Below are 25,789 nucleotides of genomic sequence, written 5' to 3'. Positions count from 1 at the left end.
GGGCATAAACCGTTTTGAGAAGGTAACCTTTAATTTATGCATGAGGTGTTTGTCAAATACATACAGCATAGCAGGTGCTGGGAATACAGTGGTGGACAAGCTTCTGGGGTTCAGTGCCACGCCACTCCCTCTTTCCTGCAGAGACCATGGGAGGGAGGGTGCTGAGAAACCCATTCTGACCCTATGTAGGGTGAGCCTGAGCTTCTTCACATGGCTGGTCATGTTCTTCAGTGAAAGGAGAAACGAATGGGTTTGGACGGGACTCCCCAGGTCAGAGCCACTGCGGTTCCCCGTGCAGCCCTTCAGAAAGGCTCACTGGCTCTGTGTCTCCTTTGGTATTTAACCTTCCTCACAACCCACTGAGTTTTCCTTTACATCCAACCTAAACCACTCATTGCAATCTTTTAATTTTTACTTTTAAAAAATGAGATGGGTCTGTTACCCAGGCTGGATTGTAATGGTGCAATCATAGCTTGCTGCAGCCTCAACCTCGGTTCAAGCGATCCTCCCATCTCAGCCTCTCACTGCAATCTTAAACCTGCTTCAATTCTCTGCTACTGTGGAAGATGGGAAACTCCCATAAAATTTCGGTCAGAGGGAAATAGCTCCAGTCAGAATTCAGTCTCTCCTGACACCAACTATTCCACATTGAAAAACCCATCTGTCCCTCCAGACCCTGCAGAAACACCCTGGCCCTGATTGGTCTAACCAAGCATGATCCTTTCTATTTCTCTGTGACCAGTATTGTGTACATTCAGCTGCCTGAGCCTGGGGTTGGCTGAAATGTGGATAAATGGTGGCTAATGTTATCAGGTCCTGTATAATGGGAACAAATAGCTGTCTTCACTGCTCCACACCCCATATCAGCCACCTGGCTATTCTCCAAGTCTGTTTCTTCTCATCACATCTCTCTGAGCCTTGGCTTCTTCATCTGTGAAAGGGGGCTCATAGTTACCCTGTTGAAGACTTGTGAAGATTAAATGTGATAACATGCACAAAGCCTGGTGCCTGGCAGGTGCCCAGCAGATGTTGGTTGCCTTCCTCCTCAGTGGTGGATTGGCCAACCTGGCCCAGTGGCCCAGAGAGCAGCTGGGACAGGAACTTCAGCCCTACACAACAGTGATATTTCAGGTCATCTCTGCCTTAAAGAAGGATGATGTTCCAGGTCATACGAGGACCTAGAAGGGACTAAAAGCTCTTAGACTCAAGAGGAATGTATCCTTTTCTGTTGGGAGGAGGGTATTTCCATCTCAGCCTTCCCTGTCAGCAGAAGTCTTGGTTCCTGGGAAAGTGGGAGAGGGGCCAGGGGTGTGCCAGGAAGATACGGGAGAAGTATCACCAGTGCAGTGAGCTGACCCAGACATCCTGTCATTCTTTCTGAGACTTACTTGGTCAAGTGCAAAATAAATGGGCTTATATCCTAAGTTAGTTTGCACCATCAAATCTATTGGACATAAGACCCATGAACCATGGGTGCTTCATACCTAACTGATCAGAACTCTTTACCTACTGACAAGGTTTTGGAGGGTTTGCCACCCCCCAAAACCAAAGCAAGAAGCAAGGCAGCTTGCTTCATGTAAGTAAGAAGTTTAGGTTAGGTATAAGAAAAAACTTGGTGAACTCTGGAAACAATTACATACTGAAAAAAGAAGGCATTCAGGCTTCATGGGTGCTTCTGAAGGGCCTTAAGACAGGAAGCCTGCTCAATCACAGGAGTGCATTTGCCAAGAACCTCTCTGGAGACAGAGGAATGGACTCTATGACCTCTTGGCCCTATCTTTGTTTGTTTGGTTTTGAGACAGAGTCTCACTCTGTTGCCCAGGCTGGAGTGCAGTGGCACGGTCTCAGCTCACTGCAACCTCCACCTTCTGGGTTCAAGCAATTCTCCTGCCTCAGCCTCCCGAGTAGCTGGGGTTACAGGCACCAGCCACCATGTCCAGCTAATTTTTTTGTATTTTTAGTAGAGACGGGGTTTCACCATGTTGGCCAGGCTCGTCTCGAACTCCTGACCTCATGATCTGCCCGCCTTGGCTTCCCAAAGCACTGGGATTACAGGCACGAGCCACTGTGCCCGTCTTGGCCCTATTTCAGCAGCAAGATCTCATGGAGGCCACCGCTGCAGACTTCCCAGCAGGAGGGCTTTGCCTGGGAGATGGGGTGTGGCCCAGCTCCCCACCAAACACATGCCCTTGAGACTAAGGGCTCAGGGAGTGCAGCCACAGATATAAATAACCTTTGTGTGACTCTCTGTCCTTAGAGCGGGTGCCTCCAGCCATTGCCCAGAATGGGATGGAGGGAACAGGAGAAGGGTGCATGGAGAAGTGGTGGGTGTGGAGTGGGGGAGGGCTGGGGTTGACAGCTGGGAAGAGAGTGATGTGAAGAGGCTGTGTTTTCTCTCACCTCCTAAGTGTGTGTGTGCATGTTTCTGTGAGATAGGTGTTCAGGCAGGGAGAGGAGCTGTCCTACTTTTGGGGAAGGGGGTGCTGTTCTTCACAGTGTGCTTTATTTCTGTTCCCACTACCATCATCCTAGTTCACAACCTCATTATGTCTTCCTGGAATATTGCTTTCACTTCCTAATTTCTTTGCTGCTAGTTTTGATCTCCCCTGAGTGAATTTTTTCTTACCATTGCTTCCCAATTCACTCTTTTTTTTTTTTTTTTTTCTAATCTAGACAGAGTCTTACTCTGTTGCCCAGGCTGGAGTGCAGTGGCACGATCATAGCTCACTGCAGCTCTGACCTCCTGGGTTCAAGGATCCTCCCACCTCAGCTTCCTGAATAGCTGGGATTACAGGCATGTGCCACCACGTCTGGCTTATGTTTTGTATTTTTTTGTAGAGGCAGGGTTTCACCATGTTGCACAGGCTGGTCTCCAACTTTTGGGCTCAAGCAATCCACCCACCTTGGCCTCCCAAAGTGCTGGGATTACAGATGTGTGCCACCACGCCCAGCTGCAATTCACTCTTCTAGTTAAAACAAACAAACAAAACAAAACTTTATTCCCACTGGATTCCCAATACAGCACATTCTTCAGTTTATCATTGAAGATCCTCCATAATTAGACACAGACCTAGCAGCCAGGCCTCTCTTTTCTGCAGCCCTCTGTGTATATCCCAGCCAGCAGTAAAACTGGCACCCTGGGCATTCCATGAGCTCAGTTTGCACATTCTTACCCCTGTGGCTTTGCTCATATTTTCCCTCTGCCTGAACACTCTTCCCTCCATCCCTGAAAAACCTGTTAATCCTTCCCTGTTCTGATCGCCAGCCAGGCATAACACTCAGGATTCCTCCATAGCCCATTTCCCATTCCATCTGTGTGAAGCAGTCAAGCTGCATGGCCCTCAGGTTGGAGTCACTGTGGACAAATTGAGGCTAATGTTACCATGTCCTGTCAGGAGCAGCTAGCTCCCTCCACTGCCCCATGGCCTCCAGCCCTGCTTGTCACCCTGGTGTGAAGCAGTCCTGGCTGATCTGCCTGCTGGTCATCCCAGATGTTCACCTCGGAGAGAGCGAGGCAGAGAGGCAAGATGTCTGATCTCTGAGCAGTGGAGGGGTTGGAGCAGGGCCTGCTAGTATCACAGAGGCCCACTGTGGTTCTTGAGTGCAGCTGAGGCTCTGAACTGAGGGCTGAGGTAGGAGGGAGTGGGCAGTGACTAAAATTTGCAAGAAAGTTTTTTTTTTTTTAAGAGTACTTATCTATCTCTTTCCTCCTAGTTATTCTCACCCTCCTCCAGCAGCAGCCTCCTCTTGGTCAGAATTTAGAATATGTTGTTGCTTTGGATGTCTGGGGTTGTAGTTTCTAGCTAGGTTCTTTCCTGTTCATCCTTCCTCTCTCTTGGCCCTTCTTTTTCCTGGAATATCTACTATGTGCAAGGCATTATGTACATGTGTAGGAGGTACAGAGTCCCTGCCCCCAGGAAGCTTCCAGATGTTGTCACCTATGTTAGGGTACTCAGTGAGTGTCCATGGTGCCAAGATCTAGCTGAGGTGGCAAAGTGGCACTGAAGGAGACTTGAGCAGGGCACACATTATTTGCATTGACTAAGGAGGTATATGAAACCTGGAAGACCCTGTGGAATGTGGAGTGAGCAAGGAAGACATCAGGGAAAAGAAACACAAAGAGGCTGGGTGCGGTGGCTCACATCTATAATCTCAGCACTTTGGGAGGCAGGTGGATCATCTGAGGTCAGGAGTTTGAGACCATCCTGGCCAATATGGTGAGACCCAGTTTCTACTAAAAATACAAAAATTCATTGGGTGTGGTGGCGGATGCCTGTAATCCCAGCTACTTGGGAGGCTGAGGTAGGAGAATTGCTTGAACCCGGGAGGCAGAGGTTGCAGTGAGCTAAGATCTTGCCGCTGCACTCCAGCCTGGGCAACAGAGCAAGACTCCATCTCAAAAAAAAAAAAAAGGAAGCCAGAGGTGGCCTTCAGTTTCCCACCACTGCAGTCCAACCCAATTCCAGAGCCAGCTATGAAGCTCGCATCCGAGGCTTCTGCTCTTGCATGGGCCGTCTGTTAGCTTGTGTTTTCCCCTCACACCCCTAGCCCCCATGTCTTTTCATCTATGGATTCTGCAACAAGTTTTGGACCACAGGACCTCCCACTGGGTGGGAGGTAACCTTGGAAGCTTTCCAAGGCCATGTTTTCTGCTCTAAAGATGGTAAAAGAAGGCCCAGCTGGGTTCCTGCCCTAAATTCCCTGAACTGCCCTTGTGTCTTCATACTGCAGTGGGATATTCATCTTTGTGCTTTTTTTTCAGGAAATACATGATCTTCCCCCTCAGACGCACCCACAAGGCCCTGAGGAGAAATGGAAGGTTAAAGCAACAAGACAAAGACAGAACCAATGTTCAGCCTTTTCAACATCTGAAATAAAATATTGAGCATAGAAAGAGAGATTTTTGCTGTAACAATAGACAAGAGAAAGAACAGTGGGATGACCATGGCCACTTTGGACATGCTGACTTTCTCGTTGCTCCCTGAACCCCTGTACATTGCCTTTCTCTGTGCTTGGCTCTCAGCATGCAATGCACTTCTCCAGCTCTGCCCAGCAAACTCCAGCCTGTCTCCTAAGATTTACCCAAGTCAAAAGTCCTCCTCTCCAGGAAGCAGGAAGAATACCCTGAAGGTCCCGGGGCTGAGGACTACCCTTGCCTTCTGTTCTGGTCTCTAGTAAAGCACTTGGCTTCTTACAACTTTATAACTTTCTGCTTACATATCTGTCTCTTCTTCTAGACTGTAATATTTAAAGGGAGGGTTTGGGGGTTCGTCTTTGCTTTATTGGTGTTCAATATGGTGGCTAGCACATGGTAGGCAATCAAGAAAGTTTAACTATCGAATGCAAAATTTGGTTTCAAATGACCTAGCCTTCATGCAGTTTCTGGTCTGAGCCTTGTCACTGAGAACTGGTTGTAAACATAAGAGCTATTTACCAACCAATTCCTGGGTGTGGCTAGAAATGGCATAGGCTAGTTCTCAGTCCTCAACTCAACAGCAGGTGCCCCTAAGCCATACTGCAAAGGATCCAGCATTCCCTGCCATGCACTGAAGCAGACTTATAATTCTGCAATCACTGCTAGATAAGAAACGTAACCTGGGCACTGAAGCTTGGCTCCTTTGTGACCAAGGTGAAGCTTCATCATCCCTGTCTCTGGGCTTCATGTTCTCCATCTGTTGTGAGGTTGTAGGTTCTAATTAGAAAGCTCTTAGAGATTCCTGAAAGGACTGTTATTGTACTGCAGCACAAAGAGCATTATGTCAGGGTAGTATAAGAGCACAGCAAATAATGTGAACGAGGAAATAATAAGGGCACTTATTCCCAGAAGCATATTGATTTAAACCACAAAAGCTCCTTGGAACAGGGCTCAAGAATTATAAAAGCCTGAGCAATCAGCAACCCCTGTGGGAGGGGAGCCCATGCCAGGCAATTGCTGGAGAGTTCATTTGGTTGGTTTGGCAGGCCAGTTTTGTCCCTCAGGTGTTCTTGCTTTGGCGAAATTTCCCTGTTGTAATGAGCCCAGCCTACCTGCTGGGTTCTAGGGAGAAAGGACCATTATTTTCACATCCTTTGCATAAGAAGCAAAGAACTGGCCTTAGCACACAACTCAATTCACTTCTCATTCTCTGTGTGATGAAAACAGATCTCCAGATAATGGAAGCTGCATCATCACTTTTGCTTCTAAAATCTGCATAGCAGAAATGTCATCTGGGTCACACCCTGACCCAGCCATTGCTATCTCTGGACAGTAACTTGGGAAAACCAGTTGCTCTATGAATATGAAAAATAAAAAGTCATCTTAACAAATGCATCATCCTGTACTAGAAAAGCATGTTTAAAACTGCTTCGAACAGCACAAAGGGCAGAGCCTGTAAGAAAAAAAAGAGTGAAGGCACTAATTGCACAAAAATTTTAATTTAAAACTTGAAATGGGGGAGCACTGGCCCCATTTTTTTCTGGAGTTTGCACATCCCAGGGGAAAGAAATAAAACTTTAAATGGTAAAAAGCATGATAAGCCAAACTACAAGATAGAAAAATAATAGGGAATATATTTGCAGCATTCATAATATATGTCAGAGTAATAGCTTTAATATATAAAAGTATTTACAAATCATTAAGAAAAAGACCAGTAACCAGCACAGAAAATCAGACCAAGCACACAGAGAATCCACAAAAGAAAAAATACAAATGGCTAATGAACAGCTAAAAAAAAAAAAAAAGTAATAATGTAGTTATGTGCAGTGGGCCTGCCCATGGTCCCAGCTACTCAGGAGGCTGAGATGGGAGGAATTGCTTAAGCTCAGGTGTTAAAAGCTGTAATGCACAAAAATCACCTGTGAATAGCCACTGCACTACACAGGCAACAGAGCATGACCTTTTCTCAAAAAAAAAAAAAGTAATAATGAAATAAATATAATTTAAAGATGCAAATTTAAGCAATGAATTTAATTTTTACCTATTAGATTGGCAATTTTTTTTTTAGTGGTAAGTGGTGAGTTCATGTTGGAAATTACTTCTAAAGCGAACAATAATTATATTCTATAACTCTGCAATTCCATTCCTAGTTTCTCCTAGAGAAACCTTTGCATCTGGGCATAAGAAAACACATAAGAGAATGCTTAGAACACCCCTGTTTATAAGACTAAATGCTAGAAGAAACCCAAATATCCATTGATAGATAAATAGATATATAAATTACATATTTGTATAATAGAGCACTATACAGTGGTAAAAATGAGTGAATTGTATCTACGTGTAGCAAGAGGCATAAACATAAAGTTGAATATGTGAAGTCAGTCACCCTAATTCCATTTATACAAATTGTACGGTGTTAGAAGTCAGAATAGTGGTTCTTTTCAGAGACAGACAGTAACTTGGAGGGAGTCGAGGGTTTCTGGGGTGCTAGTAATGTTTTGAGTCTTGATCCAGGCGTGTGCTCACTTGGAAAATCCACCAAGGTTGAACACTTAAGATACATGCACTTCTCTGTATGTGTGACATACTTCATTTACAGTTTTTAAAAGCAAGTTATAAAAGAATACATATAAAATTTAATTTATATAAAGGAAAAATATGCAGAATAAAGGCACATATTGTTAAAGGATACAAGCATATGTGGCGAAACTAACTAAAAGCAAGGAATTGGTAGAGACACAGTTTAGGAACGTGGATTCTTCTTCTGGGGAGGAGGAGTGCAGGGATGGGGTCGGAGGGCACAGTGGAGCTTCTAGAAGACTAGTGATATTCTAGCTCTTAAGCTAGATGATGGGTTCACAGATGTTTGAGTATTCTTTATTAGAAATATTTTATGTATTTAATATTTAATAAAAACAAATTTTAAATTATTTTAAATAGGCTTTTATACCATTCCTGTTGGGGATGAGGTGAAGTATAAATTGGTAGAGTTTTTCTAGATGAAAGAGTGGCTATGAGTTAAAAATCATGTAAAGATTATACTTCTAAGAAATTTTCCTAAAACAGTGATCAGACAAGAAAACAGAAGTATTATAAAAATATATTTATTGACCAGGCATGGTGGCTCACGCCTGTAATCCCAGCACTTTGGGAGGCCAAGGCGGGCAAATCACGAAGTCAAGAGATCGAGACCAGCCTGGCCAACATGGTGAAATCCCATCTCTATTAAAAATATAAAAATTCGGCAAGGCAAGGTGGCTCATGCCTGTAATCCCAGCACTTTGGGAGGCCGAGGCAGGCAGATCAGGAGGTCAAGAGATCAAGACCATCCTGGCCAACGTGGTGAAACCCCATCTCTACTAAAAAAAATACAAAAATTAGCTGGGCATGGTGGCGCATGCCTGTAGTCCCAGCTACTCGGGAGGCTGAGGCAGGAGAATTGCTTGAACCCGGGAGGCAGAGGTTGCAGTGAGCCAGGATCACGCCATTGCACTCCAGCCTGGTGTCTGGTGACAGAGCAAGACTCTGCCTCAAAAAAAAAAAAAAAAAAAAAAAGTTAGCCAGGCCTGGTGGCACACTCCTGTAATCCCAGCTACTCGGGAGGCTGAAGCAGGAGAATCGCTTGAATCTGGGAGGTGGAGTTTGCAATGAGCTGAGACCGCGCCATTGCACTCCATCCTGGGCAACAACGCAAGATTCCGTCTCAAAAAATATATATATACATATCAAATGTGGTTTATTTAGACAAAAATTAGAAACAATCTAAAGTCTTACAATGAAAATTGACCAAATTATACTAACTCCATAAAATAGAAAACTATGTAATATTAAGATTGATGATGATGATGTACATCTGTTGACTGTTATTGAACTATATTCATGATATATTTTTGAGTAAAATAAAGTTTCAAAACATTATGGTTATGATATAATCTATTTTTTAAACTATATATTTTCATGTAAAGGCACATATGTAAGAATGTCTATAGAAATATCAATAGGGTTCTTCTTTCTAAATGGTACATGTATTACTTACGCCAAGAAAATAGGCCAGGTGCAGTGGTTCGTGCCTATAATCTCAGAACTTTGGGAGGCCAAGGAAGGGAGATCTCTTGAGCCTAGGAGTATGAGACCAGCCTGAGCAACATATTGAGGTCCCGTCTCTACAAAAAAAGAAAGAAAGAAAAAAAAAATTAGCCAGATGTGGTGGTGAACTCCTGTAATCCCAGATGCTCAGGAGGCTAAGGCGGGAGGATTGCTTGAGCCCAGGAGATCAAGGTTGCAGTGAGCTGAAATTGCACCACTGCACTCCAGCCTGGGTCAAAGAGCAAGACCTTGTCTCAAAAAAAAAAAAAAAATTAAACAAAAGAAAATAATCAAAAGATGTATTTCAATTATTTTTAATAGGTCTGCAGTATTAAAACACCTCAATTCCTTACTTTCCAAGATACATTATAGGCATGGGAAGAGAAGAGAATATAAGAATACATTTTCTTGTCACTAACATTCTGAAACGTGAATGGAAGCCCCTCAAAGTGCAAGGCCCCCTTCATTGTATACAATATTTAGTGTAGCATGTAAGCAAATACAGGTTTACAGATTTCTAAAAAATGTGTCTGGTAACATCTGCCTCTCCTTTGTCCAGTACTTTCTGAGCTGCCAGCAGGGAAGGCATTTGAATGTCCGTGGTCTTCAGCTGCATCCACAGCCACATCTCAGGCAATACCCCACAGCTGCCTTCTGGGGTAAGGCAGCCAGGAGGGCAGGACAGGAAGGAGCGGCTGGGTGACACCTGGTGCTGGAGTGACAGTCCTGACTGCTCTGAACATAAGACTGCTGCTCTTGACTCAGAACCTCTCCCCATCTCACCAAAATCATCACCCATACCTCTGGAATGTTTTTAGGTGGCAAATTCAGTGATCAGTAAATCACTATAAAAAGCCCCTTCCGGTTGGGTGTGGTGGCTCATGCCTTTAATCCCAGCACTTTGTGAGGCCAAGGCGCGTGGAACACTTAAGGTCAGGAGTTTGAGACCAGCCTGGCCAACATGGAGAAACCCCCTCTCCACTAAAAATACAAAAAATTAGCCGAGCGTTCTGGTGAGCACCTGTAGTCCCAGCTCCTGAGGAGGCTGAGGCAGGAGAATTGCTTGAACCCGGGAGGCAGGGGTTGCAGTGAGCTGAGATCACACCACTGCACTCCAGCCTGGCGCCTGGTGATGGAGCGAGACTCTGTCTCCAAAAAAAATTAAATTAAATTAAAAAAAATAAAAAGCCCTTCTGACAAGGAGGCTACTCAGCCCTAAACAATGGCCAAAGGACTCCTTAGGGTTGCTTGTTGTTCTCCAAGCTCACCATCTTGGGGACCGTCTTGGGGACCCGTTTCTGATGCCTGCTGGTTTGTGGCTCTTTCCTCAGCCATGTACTTTGGTTCTAAAGCTCAGAATGGCAGCTGGGCTCTGGTGAGAGTCTGCTCGGTGATGCTTCCAGAATGGCAGCGCCCAGTTTCCCTCTGTGCCCTGTCCTACCATAGTAAGACACAACTCATGTTGTCTGCCATGGGGCCCCAGACAGCACACAGCCCTGGAGTGGGGGACATGAGGTGGTGAGGGAGGCTAAGGGCAGAGAAAGGGCGCTAAAGAGAGGCAAGGGACAGGAGTTGGGACAAGGAAGAAATGGGAAATACACCAGAGGAACTTCCCTCTCATCTTTGTTTCCTCCCTTTTGTAAAAAGCACAGTCACTTATCTAATGGCTGCCTGGTTCCTAAATCATATCTGGATGTGAAGAAGGATAAATGATTAAATTTGAGTTTAATAGTTTTAATATTGTTTACCCTAGAAACATGCAAATTCATTATTTTTGTCCTAGTCAATCAAACTTAATTCAGCTACATTGGTGTCCATCAAATGCCCGTGGAGGTGAGGGGTGGGCTAGGCCAGTGAGATGTACAAAGGTGAAAAAGGCACATTCTTGCCCTCCATGGGTCCACTCATGGGTTTCTAGAAATGTTGGAAATATTAAGTAAAATACAAGCCATGAGGATACCACAGAAGTGCAGAGAGCAATGGAGAAAAAATATTTAACTGACGTCCAAATTCTATATCTTTATTCATGAGGACTAGCAAGCTTTCTGATTCCATCTGTGTGTGTGTGTGTGTGTGTGTGTGTGTGTGTGTGTTTTACTAGAGTCTATTTCCATGTTGTGTTTGTTTGTGTTGTGCCCAGAATGGGCAATTGCTGTTGCTGATCTTGGTCTGCAGCAGCAGGTGGTGGTGGGCTTCCCTCCAGAAGGCTACCATAATGAGCCTGCCTCCCCAGACAGCCCCCTTTCTTTGTGCCTCTGTGTCCAAAATTCCAAATTCCTGGGAGAGGAATCTGGGCAGGTCACAGCACAAACGATGACTGCCTGGAACTATCTAGGGGTGTGTGCATCAGAAGGGTGGGGGAGGTTGTACTGGCCCCAGAGAAGAGCAGCTGAGCAGATAACCCGCTGCAATTCTAAAGTATGTACTATCCTTTCTTGTAAGTGTATCTTTAAGTCACTAACGTGTGACAGGCAGAAGGCATGGAGGTGTGCGATGATTGCCCTCGTGTTTTACGTTGTGTGGCAGATCCATTTATTTTATCTCCTTCTGCAGCAAAAAGCATCATGTGATGACTCCCTGTTAAGTGACAGTATGGCTGACTGTCGAGTCACCTTTTCAGATGAGGTGTGTTCCCTTTAATTAGGTGCGATCAGGAGCAGTATTCAGATGCTCAGTCATTCACCTGGCAACCACTTACTGGGGAGCAACTACATGCTTGATATGTGATTGCTTTGCTTGAGGAACCCGCAGTCTAAGGTGGGAGTCCGTAATATATACAGTGGGAAAGTGACATGAGACATTAAAAATTAAAATCCATCTTCTCTTTTGACTACTTGCCTACATCAGAGATGAAACGCAAGTAATGCCTACTTCCAAACACACAGGCACAAGCCTTCTTAACTGGGACCAAACAGCTGGCCACTGCAGCAGCAGGCACAGTAACAAATATTCATCGCAAGTGTGCAGAGCCCTCATTAATCTTTTGGGGGTGTCAGAGAGAAAGAAGTCTATTTCCTACCCTTTGGAGGGAGTGGACAGTCTCATGGAAGAGATAGGCACAGATGCAGATGACCCCAGAATTTCCACCTAGGAAGGACACAGGGGCTTCATTTACTTAGGAACGGGCAGGCTTGGGGACCTGGATTGTTGTGTTTTCACAGGACTTTACCTGAACTAAGAAAACACCAGATGCTCATGACAAAGAAGGAGGGGTGTGTGTTGGGGGGCATGGGATGCTGACGGAGATTAAGAGGGGGTGGCTAAGGCCTCCAGCCCTCTTGAAAGCAGCACTAGCCATAGGTAAAAATACATCATATGTATATGAAAGAAACATTGAAACATATAAACGGGAGTCAGGGATATCGGCTTCAGGTACCAGCTTCGCCACAGACTGAAGCAAGTCATTTTTCTCTCTGGGCTGCAGTCAGGGCTCCTCTGGGCTGCCCCTGTGCTTCAGGAGGTTCTGAGGACAGATGTGAGAAAAGTGTGATATACAGCAGAACCAAGTAAACATTGTCAAACCAAATTCTGGTAAGGGCTGCTGCTCACTCAGCTTGCCTGGTCAAGGACACCTGGCCTTGATTTCCATGGCCTGGTAGAATCCACCCAGTCCAAATGAACAGAAGGGTTACACAATTGAGGAATGTATGTAGATAACAAAAGAAGGAGGTAAGAATAAATCTGCAGGACTAGAAGATAATTACATTGCTTAATCATAAATTTACCCAACTAAATATTGATGTATGATCTGATGTGATACATGATTTGATATGCGCTTTCAATTTCCTTCTTACCAAGAAACTGGTAAATACTTCACTATTCATGTCCCATGTCAACCTGGTAACAATGCCTTTTTAAGATTTAGGGTGTCTAATTCTACATGAAGGAAATTCTGCTGTTAGACACTTGTCCCAATTCTTGGACAGAGGCTGAGTCACCATACCCAGCATCTGCCTTCAGAGAGGAGACAATACTGTATGCCCACGGGGTCCCAGCTAAGTGGCGGGTCAAGTGAAGCCAGAGGGGTTGGATGGAGACACACAACAGCCAGCTTCCTTAATTAGGGATAACCTGGTAAGGTTGCTTCCAAACCTAAGATACAATGATTTTGATTTTTTTTTCTCTGTTTATTTCATTGATCCAGTTAGACAAGGCAAAGTCTAGAGAGGTCAGCTGACTCACATTGAGCAATGGCTGGGCCGGGATCAGAAGCTCTGGCCTTGAAGCCAACATCACAGAGTTGGAAGAGACCTTGAGCTCATCAAAAACAGAGCCAGCTCCCAGGGGAAATTTCAAATCCATGCATGCTACAAAAACAAAACAAAACACAACAACAAAAAAACCCACCATGTTCATTTTGAAAGCATTCCTGGATAATTTTCAACTCAAATAGTTTTTACTATGTAAATTCCTTTGATAAAATATTTATTTGGCATCTATTCCAGGCAACAAACACACAGTCCCCACTGAGTTATCTTTGAAGGTATTTGTTTTCTTCCCTAGTGACATTTTCTAACTGGAAATAATGAGTGGGAAGCTCTGGGCAGGGCATCTCGGCATTTGCCTTTGCTGGGTGCCAGCCCGTGTTAAATTTTCAGGCTGCCTGCCAGACACAGACTTGTGACTGGGAATGAGGGGCAGGAAATAGCGCAAAAGTGAACCAGACAGAGGTCAGAGAGAAGAGTGGCTTGGGACTGCAAATAGCACAGTGGTTAAAGGGACAAGGGGCTGCATCAGACCTTCCTGCTGACGCAGGGAGAGGATGAGGAAAGATGGCGATATGGTAACCGGAGAGGAGGGGTGGACGGAGAAATGGAGGCGGTGTGGGCAGGAAGCAAAGAACGGAAGCAGGAAGCTTTGGCCGGACACGGTTGTTCAGGCCTGTAATCCCAGCACTTTGGGAGGCCAAGGCAGGCAGATCACCTGAGTTGAGTTCGAGATCAGCATGGCTAACATGCATAGTGAAACCCCTTCTCTACTAAAAACACAAAAAAATTAGCCAAGCATGGTGACATACACCTGTAATCCTAGCTACTGGGGAGGCTGAGGCAGGAGAATCGCTTAAACCCAGGAGGTGGAAGTTGTAGTGAGCCAGATTGTGCTCACTCCAGCCTGGGTGACAAGACTGAAACTCTGACTAAAAAAAGGAGAAGAAGAAGGAAGTTTCTTTGTCAGGGCCCACCCAATACCCAATAGCATTTACATTTGTCAGGGCTGAACCACGGGAGCAGAACCACTGAGTATTATGGACTAAGGTATTTATTATAAAAATGAGATCTTACAAACACGGGGGGAGGGCAGGAAGTGGGGAAGTGAAGATCTGAAAAGGGGAGGTGAAGAATCACAGGAGAGTCACTGTTTGGCCTGGCATGGGTGAACAAGGTGCAGCTTGCAGAAAGCAAGACAAGTCTGGCTGCTGGCAAGGGCCAGGTGACAAGAGGACATAGAACCTCAAATTTGGGGCAAATTTTTTTTTTTAAAGTATAGCTGAGAGGAAAACTGTCAGAGTGTTTCTGTTCATCAAGACTGAGTTGCAAGTGGTAGAAATTCTAAAACAAACTGGCCTAAGTGAGAAAAAAAAGAGAGGGTGACTTTTTGGGAAAACCCTGGGGTAGCCTGAGGAATTAAAAGGATAATTGCCAGATGACGCCAGGAGAGTCAGACCTGGAACTCGACACCACAGACCCTTTCCTTGTTTCCATCTCTGTCTCTTGCTGCCTCATTTCTTCTTCCCTCTGGCTGGTGGCCTTGTCCTCCCAGCCTTCTCATGTGGCACATAGGGTCACATTGATAAAGCTCCTTGACCAGAAAGGAAAGATACTTTTCCTTATAAGCTTAATTTAGAAAAATTCCTGGTTTCCTTCCTTCCTTCTCTTTCTCTTTCTTTTCTCTCTCTCTCTCTCTCTCTCTCTCTCTTCGGATTGATCCTTGGATGAATTCCCAGATCAATCATTGTGGCCAGGTGAGTAGGTTGTTATTATGATTAAGTCAGGGTCACATGCCCACTCCTGTGGCCCAAGAGGAGGAGGCCAAGGTCCTTTAATCAGCAGCCGCCCACAACCATGTGGAAGAAGAAAGGACCTGTTCCCCTATGAAAGGAAGTTCTGTCCACTGAAGAGTGGAAGAGGTGCTGAGCAGACAAAAGTCACAGCTGTTCACTCTGATGTCCCATGGACTGAATGAAATGTTCCTTAAATTCACTGTTCTCATTCTTACCCATTTTCTTTAATGTTATGCCCACCAAAGCAACTTTCTGAGAACACTCAACTGGCATTTTAAAGAGAGCCGCCACAAAGAAGGAAATACTTTGTAATGGGTGATGCTCAGTGATCATAATCATCTTAGAGACCTAGAGAGATTAAGCAACTTGCTCAAGGCTACTCAATTATTAACAAGGAGAACTAGAACTCTCACAGAATATCCCCACGGAATAAATTAATAGTCTGGTTTACACAGCACTCTGGAGATTTGGGCTGCTATGAATCCATCATCCAAGGCCTGATCAGATTGTTTTCCTGGATAATAAAGAGCAGACCAGGGCCAGAGTGATTATTCAGAGGTTAAAGAATAAAAGACATTACTCAGAATCTGACTTCAGCATGCAAGCAGGCAGAGATAATTCATGAAGTGTGTGTGTATGTGTGTGTGTGTGTGTGTGTGTGTGAAATCTTCAGTGTGTGTTTAGATTGTTAGGTAAGAAAAGTAATGTAATTGAAGTCACATACATCTTTTCCAGGAAGAAAAAAGGGACTTGACATTAGGGTTTTGGGTACCTTGAAAAAGATAGGCGATTTAATTATTCTCTTAAGTTGGCCCTTAGTTATTCACACTAAAGAGAGCTTAAAATGTGCCTATGTCTTTAGCTCACAGAGTATTTTATTTCTCTTCTCCTGTTCGTCTTTTGTCCTTTGTCAATGGTTTCCACATTTGAATGTGCATCAAAATCACTGGTGGAACTTAAACCGAAGCATACAGTCATCAGCCCGCCCCCAACCCCTACACTCACATTTCAGGCTCTATGGAGGATTTCAGTACATAGCCAGGGCAGAAAACATCTCCTCATGCTGTAAAATGCTCTCCATCATGCAGAGAGACTCTGTGTGCTTTATCTTGCCTGATACCCCACAACTGTATCAGGCAAGATAAAGTATAGAGTATGATGGAGTATCCTAAATGGATGAAATGTTGATGTTGGCTGAGTTGGAAGGAGGAACCTGGAAGCTAAGAAAGGAATAGAAAGACACAAACCCCTAAGAATGGTGCCAGGAAGGTTAAAGTCACTACAGAGAGGGGCCTTGCAAATCGTGACCAGGGCAATAAAGTTCAGAAAAAGATGAACTAGTCCCACAGCTTGGGAAACAGCGAAGTGCTAACAAATCACAAAGAGAAAGAGGAGCCATTCAGCTCCTAAGCGCTTGTTCTTTTCCACTACTGGAGACACAGGCAAGTCTCTGAATATTCAGCTAAGCTCAGGACCTGGCACATAGTATGAGTATAATACATTTGCTCAATGAATGAAGAATGAATGGGAGGAGACTGAAGAGAAGAAGGCTCTTTAAGCTCAACAACGAGCCCAAGATGGTTGAAAGGGTCCTAAGAGCCATCTTTGCTGTCAGTTCAATCCAAGTCAGAAGCAAAAGGTCACTGTGTCAACAGTCATTGTGATAGTGCATTTCCTAGGAAGCTACTGAGATGGAGGTTGTGTGCAGGAAGCTTATTGTGGAGTGCCCTTGGGACCCACACCTATGAGGGAGTGAAGAGAGTGGAAAGGCAGAGGGATGGATTGAACTGTGGTGCAGATGCAACAGAGGTCTCAGGCCAACTCCATGGGACGACTCTTCAGAGCTGGCCCAAAGGACACAGGCTTCACCCCTAGAGGAAACCTGAGAACTGTCAGTAGCCAACCAACACTCCAACAGTTGAGGGAATGAGTGACTGGATCTTGAAGAAGGGATATGTGAGCTCACCACAGCACCATGGCATCCACCCATCCACTGCAATGATTAATCCAACCTACTCATTTTATAGATAAAAAAATGTCCAGAGATAAAATCATATAGCTGGTGAAGAGCAGAGCCAGGACATTTCTCAAACGGTCACCAGAGGATTCCCTTAGTGCACTTTGAATTTGGCACAGGATTTGATAAAGCCATTGATATGGATAAGAAGGAGAAATGGAGATTAGATCAATTGTTCCCAAACCTAGCTATCATCAGAATCACATGGAGGGAGGTTAGAATACAGATTCCGGGATCCATTTTCAGCAATGCTATCACTGGGGGGTCTGGGACAAGGCCTGTGAGTCTGTACTTTTTTTAATAAGTACCAGGTTATTCTTATGTGACCTGTCTCTCACACTGCACTTGGGAACAAATGGCTAAGATCATAGAACACTGGTCAGATACTAGATTTTTAAACAATCGGTATTTAAAGAGTATCACTGAATGATGTTGCTCTCAGTGATCTCAGGTGGGTATGCAGGAGCTCATTCCTGAGTTCTGTCTTATTCAAAAACTTTAACCCATCAAAAAAAGGCTAGGTATAGTGGCTCACTCCTGTAATTCCAGCACTTTGGGAGGCCGAGGCAGGTGCATCACCTGAAGTCAGGAGTCCAAGACCACCCTGACCAACATGGTGAAACCCCATCTCTACTAAAAATACAAAATTAGGTGGGCATGGTGGTACATGCCTGTAATCCCAGCTACTTGGGAGACTGAGGCAGGAGAATCACTTGAGCCCAGGAGGTGGAGGTTGCGGTGAGCCGAGATTGCACCATTGCACTCCAGGCAGGGCAACAAGAGTGAAATTTCATCTTGAAAAAAAAAAATTACCAACACTTAAAGATATTAACAGGCTGTAATCCACTGAACATAATCCCCAAACTAGAAGAAATTGCTAGTACTTTGGATGCTCAAATTAAGATTTCAACATGTACCATGAAGTATCACATTGTAGGTTAATATTTATTGACATTAAAGTTGTTCGTGTTATTTTAAATGAGAGGAAGCAGCAGAGAGACAGTGGGATATGATAGTTTTGAGCACAGATGGTTTGGAGCATGGATCCTAATGGACTGCCCAAGTTCAAATCCCAGCCCCATTGCTTGCTCACTCGCATCTCAGGTTCCTCATCTGTAAAGTGGGGATAATGATATATAATCATAGTACTTACTGCATCAGGTTAATATAAAGGCTATGTGAGTTAATATGTATTTTTAAATTATAGCTGCCTAGCACATAGTAAGCATGATATAATACTGTTTTTCTGTGCAGTTTTTTCAGTTATCAATTACTGTTTTAACAAACTACCCCCAAAATTTAGTGACTTAAAATGACAATTTACTACTTCCCATGATTCTGTGGATTTGTCTGTATCACTTGGTACTGACTGGGGCTCTGGGGCAGCTCACATTTGGTACTGGGACCACCTGGGAGCTCTGCTGGCGTTCTTGCCACAGGCTTCAGTTCTCTTCCCCTCTTCACGTGACTAGTGAGGCCTCCTCACATGGTGGCTGGGCTCCGAGAGGTGAAGGCAGAAGCTGCAGTCTCTCAAGGCCCAGCCTTGGAAGCTACCCAGTGTTACTTCCACTACATTCTATTGGTAAAGACCAGTCTCAGGCCCAGCCTGGATACACAGGGAGTGGAAACAGATCCCACCTTTCAGTGAGGGGAGCAGCAAAGGATTAGAAGTCATTTTTAATTTATCACAGATGTTTAATCCCACTTTTGTGTGTGTGTATGTGTATGTGTGTGTTCATGTGTGTGTGTGTGTGTGTGTGAGAGAGAGAGAGAGAGAGAGAGAGAGAGAGAGACAGAGAGAGAGAAAATGTGTGTATGCATAGTAAGTGCCTGGAAGAATATATACCAAATTGTAAACAATACTTATCTTGAAGAGATAAGGTTACAATATTGTTGTTCTTCTCTTCTTTATCTTTGCATGTTTTACTTTTTCTCCCCCTGAATTTTCCATAATGGAAAAAAAAATGAGGATTTTAAAACAATATGAACCAAAATTGAGATTGTTCTACCAAAAATAAAATAAAAAGCTAGCTCAAATTTACGCAGCATTACTAAAAACACAGTAGCTACCTCTAGAACAAAGAAGGTCCTACTCCCACCCCCACATCCCCATCAGAGCATGCTGGAGTGTGTGTGCAGTGCTAAATTCTGAGCTCTAAGATTCACAAAGGCAAACATAACATGTCAAAGTGTGAAAGGGGAGACAAAGGTCTGTAAACTGTCTTGTGGAGAAGGACTTAAGGACAACTAGGAGGAATAGAAGGAGACTTAGAGGGGACATGATATCATGAACACACCCTCACTCTGTGTGGGGGAACAGCTGCCACGGGGAAGAGGCAGTAGTTCTGGTCCTACAGAATTAGGAACATTGAATGCCAATGACACAGAGGCAGAGTTGGTATCTCTTTCATACGAAGAAGAACATGCCATATTGTAAAAGAACAGGCCGGGCATGGTGGCTCATGCCTATAATCCCAGCACTTTGGGAGGCCAAGATGGGTGGATCACCTGAGGTCGGGAGTTTGAGACTAGCCTGGGCAACATGGTGAAACCCTGTCTCTACTAAAAATACAAAAATTTGCCGGGTGTGGTGGCGCATGCCTGTAATCCCAGCTACTTGGGAGGCTGAGGCAGGAGAATCGCTTGAACCCGGGAGGCAGAGGTTGCAGTGAGCTGAGATTGCGCCATTGCACTCCAGCCAGGGTGGCAAGAGTGAAACTCTGTCTCAAAACAAAAAAAAAGAACAAAGATGGAATGGACTACCCAGTAAAGCCACAACTCCCTGTTCTTCTGCAGACCAGATGCCCATGTTGTAGGGGGTGTGGATAGCAGAATCCCACTCTGGGAGGTACCTGGCCCAGAAGACCTTCCAAGTCCCTTTCCGATCTCAGATTGTATGACCATAGGCTTATGGGGGAGTACAAATAAAATGCACGGTCATTTATTTAGGAAGCTGAAATCTTATCCTGGCTAAAGGCAGTGACACTAAATAAATGAGTTTCTAAGATTCCTTTTATGAGGCTATAAATGGAAATTGCTCTTCCTGTGAAAACATGATGAATCAACAAATATGACCAGGTAAACATGAGATGTGTGGCAATGTCCCGGATGTTCAGAAAGGTCTCTCAGTTCACAGTCTTAGACTTTGAGAGGAAAGACATCTAATCACCATATAATACTATTCCTAAATATAGTCATTACAGATGAGTACCTATGGGGGTAGCAAGGGCTGAAAGAGTACATGATTGATTTGTAATAGCAAAGAAAGCTTGGGGCATGAGGAGGCAGGAGTTTTAAGTCGTAACCAAGAGATGAGAGGGGTGGGGACTGAGAAGAAGAGAGGCCCTGCTGCGCATCTGTGTGTTAATGTGAACAGCTTTGGTGGAGGAAAGAAGGCACATGCCAGTCTCCTGAGCTGGGCTTTCCTAAACAGATCACAGACACCTTTATTAACTACTATAATAAGTACAATCACTTCCATTTACTGAGGGCCCACTGGGTAGCAGTTGTTTTACATACATTATCTCATCAAATCAGTTCGATAGCCAAGTAAAGCAGTAATCATTATCTACAAGGACCAGGGGCCAGAGATATGAAGAACTATGGCTGATGGCTTTTGGGGTGTCTGCCTAACTCACAAGAGCCCTCTTCACTGCCCCTTGCTCATAGTGGTTGCTCCTAGCACCCTCCATTCGGTGTGAACCTTGCTGTCTGTCCTTGGCTGAGTCAGAGCCCCTCCCCCCGAGAAGGCACACATCTGGAATTGTGTCCCAAGAGAGATCTAGGCATGCCTTGGGATGGGAGCTATAATTTGAAGCAAGGGCACTGGATGATCATATTCTGCTATGCTGAGACAGAGGAAGATGGGAGGAGAGAGAGAGAGGGAGAGAGAGAGAGGAAGCAGATGTACAGAGAGATACAGAGACAGAGAGAGGCACCACTTGCTGCCCTGTGGGTGGCTGCCCACTTCCTGTTTCTGGTTCTTCCTGGGATCTGGGGCCTTCCTGCCCTCCAGTGAAGAGACAGCCCTATATCTTTATAATAAACTGATTCTTTTTTTTTTTTTTCCAGATGTAAAGTTTGAGCTGTTTATTTACCTTAAATGCTCCAACTAGGATACAGAGTTGGTTGGGTACCTACTGAGCCTTTTCCCTGCACTCTTTTTTCCTAAATGAAAGCATGAAATACCCTTCTCTGTGGTGTAAACCTGCCATTTCTCCTACCCCTCCTTTTGGAGGGTGCTGAAGTGGCGCTTTTCAGGGCTACCTGTTTGATTTCTTTTTTTTTAAATTGCATTTTAGGTTTTGCGGTACATGTGAAGAACATGTAAGATTGTTGCATAGGTACACACATGGCAGTGTGGTTTGCTGCCTTCCTCCCCAGCACCTATATCTGGCATTTCTCCCCATGTTATCCCTCCCCAACTCCCCACCCACCGCTGTCCCTCCCTAAATTGCTTCTTATTACGTCTGTCAGCTTGAGTGTCTATGACTTGCAACCAATAAACTCTTATTAATACAAGTCCTTTGTCCATCTGTTAAATAAGGAGCCAGTATTCCAACACAAGTTTGTACCTATGCAGAGTCCATGAGGAGCTCCTGTCTCTTTTCTGACTGCTCCATGGAGTTTTAAAGTTACATTTCCTAGAAGGAGGTCTCATGGGACAGTGCTCTCTCTGCTTCATTGAGGTGGCCCCTATGCTGATTAGGTGTTGCCAGCTCAAGAACCAGCTGCTCTGATGAGCACAGGGACTGGCCAGCAGCAATGAAACTAGTTCCCAGAGTTGACTGGTCACACACCTATCTATCTCCAACATCACGTTCTCCCTAGAACAGTGGGCATCTGTCCTGCAACACTGTTGCTTCCCGCATTTTAATAGCATGCAGCAGGAGCAATTCCTTTAGGAGCTTGGCTTCCTAAGCCTCTGGCAGCTCCCAGCACTAGCTCCCACCTTCACCTCCCACCACCCCAGACCTGCACCTGCTCGCCACACATCTGCCTGTCAGAACTGCCACCACTGCCACTTCTCACAAGCTTCCTCCTGGCCTCTGCCCACAGAATCCTGCCTGGTTGGCTTTACCCTGAACCTTGTCCCCACATCTATGATAGCCCTGATGACACATTCCTGCTTCTACTTGTGCAGTCACCCATCTCTCACTTCTACTCTGGGGCCCCTGAAGGGCAAGGTCTGTGCCCAGTTGGTGACATGTCTCTAGACCCTATCAGAGTGGATGGCACATACTTGGTACTTAATAAATCTCTGTAGAGTGAATGATTGAAAGAATAAATGAATGATTAAACAAACTCATTTTTTCCCAGATTCATTTCATTCACTGTCTCTTCCCTCTGACATATGGAACATGCTATGCTTTACTTCACTAACATTTCTTTTAGGATAACTTTGTCTTCCCTGTTTCTTGGTGCAACTGAAGGACTGTAGAACAAGGGCTTCCTTTACTTGCCTTTTCATACCTAGCATGAGGCTTCACATACAGCTGGTGTCAACCTGTGTGTGTGTGTGTGTGTGTGTGTGTGTTTTCTGCGTGTTTTGTTTTAGAGTTCAACATAATAATCTTCATGCTTATTCTTTCCCAGGGAGCTTCCCAAATAGCAATGTCCTTGCTGCTCTGTCCTTTACTTTCTCTCCTTATGGCTGCTCACATCTTGACAGTGGACATACTTCAACATGAGGCTTTAGACTCAACAGGAGTGACCTTTGGCTTAGGCAACCCAGGCAGGAATTTACTCAAACATCCAGAAATAAAGACATCTATTTAATCATCCTGATTGAGCTTAGGAAAATCTCTCACATCACATTCCTCCACTTTCTGACCTGCCTGAACGGAGTAAACAAGAAGTGAAGTGCCTCCTGGGAGATCACCCCTGTCCCCACCAGTCAGGCAGCAGGTGCACACGTGCCATGGGTGAGCTCCTGGGGTGGGGGCTACATAACATCTGCCCTCCCTACTGCTGTAGCCCTTATAGGCTGTTACCTTCCCACAACAAGCCAGTGATGGTGGCCTTGAGGCTATATGATGAGGCTTTTAGAGGAGAGAGGGGTGAGAAGAGGAGAGCCAGCTGGGAGACACCTTTATGAGTGAGGAGAAGGCTGTGCGTGGGTTATGCAGGTCGCCACCACCTCTTGGTGTTCAGGGTGCTGCTCCCCAGTAGTGGCACTTGCCATTTTACCAGGCAACTCTTGACATTACATTGCTGCCACCAACTTTGCTCTGGGCTCTCTGGGCAGCAGCAGCTCCCTCTGCCATCCTGGATTACATCACCTGCTCTTAGGTAAGCCAGGTCAGCCCCAGGAGAGGAATAAACATGCTGAAAGGGAATTCACAGGGAGGGGAACTGACATTTAAGTGACTACTTTATGCCAGGCACTGTGCTGGGCTTTCCTTTCTCCTTCTCCTTCTCCTTCTTCTTCTACGGAGTCTCACTTGCCCAGGCTGGAGTGCAGTGGCACGATTTCAGCTCGCTGCAACTTCCACCTCGCGGGTTCAAGCAATTTTTCTGCCTCAGCCTCCCAAGTAACTGGGATTACAGGTGCACACCACCACGCCCGGCTAATTTTTGTATTTTTAGTAGAGATGGGGTTTCACCATATTGGCCAGGCTGGTCTCAAACTCCTGACCTTGTGATCCACCTGCCTTGGCCTCCCAAAGTGCTGGGATTATAGATGTGAGCCACTGCACCTGGCCTCTTCTTTTTATTAAAGAGCATAAACATGAAATTTTATATACTTTAAATTCGTTATTAGAGGTCCCACACAATTAATTTCTTTTCCCCATGTCTGGTTTGCTAAAAATTGTTTAAGATCTCAATTACCCACTGTTTCAGCAAGATATAGTAAAATTGATAAATTTTTTTTTAGACTTTAAAAAGAAGGAAATCCTGCCATTTGCAAAAACATGTATGAAACTTGAGGATATTATGCTAAATGAAGTAAGCCAGACACAGGAAGACCAATACTGACTGCATGGTTGCACTTACATGTGAAATCTAAAAAATGTTGAACTCATATTAACAGAGAGTGGAGGGGTGGTTATAGAAGTTAGAGTGTGAGAGAAATGGGGAAGTGTCAAAGGGAACTAATTTGTAGTTGTAAGATGAGTAAGTTCTGGAGACCTAATGTACAACATGGTGACTATAGTTAATAATAGATTATATACTTGAAATGTGTTAGGAAAGTAGCTTTTTTTTTTTTTTGACAGGGTCTTGCTCCGTCGCCCAGGCTGAGTGCAGTGACATGATCTTGGCTTACTGCAGCCTCCACCTCCCAGGTTCAAACAATTTTCATGCCTCAGCCTCCCGAGTAGCTGGACTGACAGTGTGTACCACCATACCCAGCTAATTTTTGTATTTTTTAGTAGAGATGGGGTTTCACCATGATGGCTTGGATGGTCTTGAACTCCTGACCTCAAGTGATCTGCCTGACTTGACTTCCCAAAGTGCTAGGATTACAGGCGTGAGTCACCATCTGAAAGTAGGTCTTAAGTATCACCACATATACAGACATGCACAAAGGTAACGATGTGAGGTGATGTATACCTTACTTAACCTAGACGTGGTAATCATTTTACAATATATACATATATCAAAACATCATGTTGTACAACTTGAATATATGCAATTCCTATTTGTCAATTCTACCTCAATAATGCTGTAAAAAAAAAAAACGAAGTTAAAATCAAAATCCCCCTTTTCACATTGAATCAACGGATAATGAACACATAGCCAACATGGGAAATTTTAAAAGAAAAGTAAATATATTACTTTAGTCATTAAAAAAGATGTGATGGCCAGGCACAGTGGCTCACACCTGTAATCCCAGCACTTTGGGAGGCCAAGGCGGATGGGTTACAAGGTCAGGAGTCGGAGACCAGCTTGGCTAATATGGTGAAACCCCATCTTTAGTAAAAATACAAAAATTAGCCGGGCGTGGTGGTGGGCACTTGCAGTTCCAGCTACTTGGGAGGCTAAGGCAGGAGAATCACTTGAACTGGGAGGCAGAGTTTGCAGTGAGCTGAGATTATGGCCCTGCAATCCTGCCTGGGCAACAGAGCAAGACTCCGTCTCAAAAAAAAAAATAAAAAAAGATGTGAAATTGCTTGACTTTTTGTAGATGATATACATGACAGGAGAGCTGTCTCTTATATTTCTGGTCTTCTATGTAGCTCTGACTTTATGGTCAATATTCTGAGTCTCATTCTATCCTCAAAGCAGCAAAGTAACTTAAAGGCTTGAGATTGAACATTTTTGGGTAATATAGCTCTAACTGCTCACCAAAACCTGTTCTCCTCTTCATCCCAGTCACATGTCCTAGCCTTCCTTATAGTTAGATATGGCCAAGTGCATAAATGTCCTCCAAAGGAATGTGAGCATAAGTGCTGTGTGCCACTTTCAGGACTATGCCTGAATGTGTTTCCTCCTCAGTCTCTTCCCCATTTCCACACACTGAGACTGAGACACAGCAATGATTCAACCAGGACTATGTAGACAACAGCAAGGCCTAGGGAATACAGGAGCAACAAGATGGAAAAAACTTAGATCCCTGAATGATTAGGTAGAACAGAGCCACCCACTGCTTAGAATGCTCACCTTGAACTGTTATGTGAGAAAGAACTAAACTTTTATCTTTTTTTTTTGAGACAGGGTCTCATTTTGTCACCCAGGCTGGACTGCAGTGGTGCCATTTTGGCTCACTGTAGCCTTGACCTAGTAGGTTCAAGCCATCCTCCTATGTCAGCCGCCCAAATAGCTGGGA

The 25,789-nt window shown here is 44.6% G+C and overlaps 1 protein-coding gene across 2 annotated transcripts in view; it reads right to left on the bottom strand.

Moving 5' to 3' along the window:
- Positions 1-25,789, bottom strand: part of DTL (denticleless E3 ubiquitin protein ligase homolog) — a 240,656-nt gene that overhangs the window by 149,713 nt on the left and 65,154 nt on the right. For both annotated transcript variants that reach the window (XM_012459602.3, XM_012459605.3), the window contains exon 2: positions 8,952-9,078. The gene's annotated coding sequence lies outside the window, so the exon portion shown is untranslated. The remainder of the gene's footprint in view (positions 1-8,951; positions 9,079-25,789) is intronic.

The sequence above is a fragment of the Aotus nancymaae genome, unplaced genomic scaffold (assembly GCF_030222135.1).
Source record: "Aotus nancymaae isolate 86718 unplaced genomic scaffold, 86718_ANA_hifiasm-v0.15.2.pri h1tg000032l_0, whole genome shotgun sequence".
Taxonomy (NCBI): domain Eukaryota; kingdom Metazoa; phylum Chordata; class Mammalia; order Primates; family Aotidae; genus Aotus; species Aotus nancymaae.
The sequence above is the reverse complement of the archived record's forward strand: the minus strand, read 5'-3'. Positions and strand labels throughout refer to the sequence as shown.